Source organism: Myotis lucifugus, unplaced genomic scaffold (assembly GCF_000147115.1).
Source record: "Myotis lucifugus unplaced genomic scaffold, Myoluc2.0 scaffold_680, whole genome shotgun sequence".
Classification (NCBI taxonomy): domain Eukaryota; kingdom Metazoa; phylum Chordata; class Mammalia; order Chiroptera; family Vespertilionidae; genus Myotis; species Myotis lucifugus.
The window spans coordinates 156610-158281 of record NW_005871728.1 but is presented as its reverse complement, the minus strand read 5'-3'; positions in this window follow the sequence as shown (position 1 = coordinate 158281).

Here is a 1672-nt window from a genome sequence, read left to right as displayed (position 1 = left end):
GAAGGGAGAGGGAGAAGAGACAGAAACATCAATGATGAGAATCATTGATCAACTACCTCCTGCACGCCCCACACTGAGGATCGAGCCGGAAACCCAGGCATGTGTCCTTGACCAGGACTCGAAATGTGACCTCCTGGTGCATAGGTCGACGCTCAACCACTGGGACATGTCGGCCGGACAATTATTGTATTTATTTTTATTTTTTAAAAACTCTATTAAGGTATTACAAATGTGTCCTCATCCACCCCCCCCCCCATTAAATCCCCATCCCCGCCCCACCTCATGCTCTCATCCCCCTGTGTCCATGTCCATTGGTTTGGCTTATATGCATGCATACAAGTCCTTTGGTTGATCTCTTTCCCTTACCCCCTCCCTCCCCTACTTTTCCTCTGGGGATTAATAGTCTGATCGCTGTTTCTCTGTCTTTGGATATGTCCCTGTTCATCAGTCTATGTTGTTCTCTATATTCCACAAATGAGTGAAATCATGAGGTATTTATCTTTCTCTGACTGGTTTATTTCACTTAGCATAATGCTCTCCAGTTCCATTCATGCCGTTGCAAAAGGCAAGAGTTCCCTCTTTTTTACTGCAGCGTAGAATTCCATTGTGTAGATGTACCACAGTTTTTTAATCCACTCATCTGTTGATGGGCACTTAGGCTGTATTTTTTAATTACAGGTGGTATTCAGTATTTTATAGTAGTTATAGGTATACAACATAGTAATTAGACATTTATATAACTTCTGAAGTGATCCCCTCTCAATACTTCAAGTATCCACCTGGCACCATACATATATTTATGACAATATTTTTGACTACTAGAGGCCCAGTGCATGAAATTCGTGCACAGGTAGGGTCCCTAGGCCTGGCCGGTGATCAGAGCTGATCTGTGGGGCAACTGGTGGGGCAATTGAGGGGCCCCTGCTGGCACCCACGTTGGCTGGCTTGGAGCCACCCTCTCACTAGCCCTGCCCCCCCTACTGCCGCTGGTTGCCTCCCTCTGGGGGGTGACCAGTGGGATGATCAGGGGAGCCCCCGCTGGTACCCACCTTGGCTGGCCTGGGGCCTGTGGGCAGCTCCTGCATTGAGATCTGCCCCTGGTGGTCAGTGTGCATCATAGCGACCGGTCGTTCTGCTGTTTGGTTGATTTGCATATTAGGGTTTTATTATATAGGATGTTCCCTCTGCTGTATTTGACACCCCTGTGACTGTGCTGTAACTGCTAATTTACACTCCTTAATCCCTTCACCTTTCCCACCCAGCCCCCAAAGGCCCCATCCCATCAGGCCACTGGCAGTCTGTTCTCTGTGTCTATGAGTCTATCTCTTCTTTGTTGGTTGGTTTAGTTTGTTCCTCAGATTCCACATGTAAGTGAAAGTATATGGTGGTTGTCTTTCTTTGACCAGCTGCCTCCTCATTTCTCTTCCACATCTCTTAACCTTTCACATTTTTCCTTCTGTGCTACATGTTGTGGGTTAAACATAGCATTCATGAGCTGAGAAAGAATGACCCAAGTGGAAGATAAAGGCCCCAAATCGACACAGAACCCTTTCTTAACTCAAGTACGGAAGCAGGCGGGCTTAATTTAGCCACTTGTGGTTCTCAAGTGAGGACAGTTTTGCCCCAGAAGGGATACTTGGCAATGTCGAGAGACTGTGTGTGTGTGTGTGTG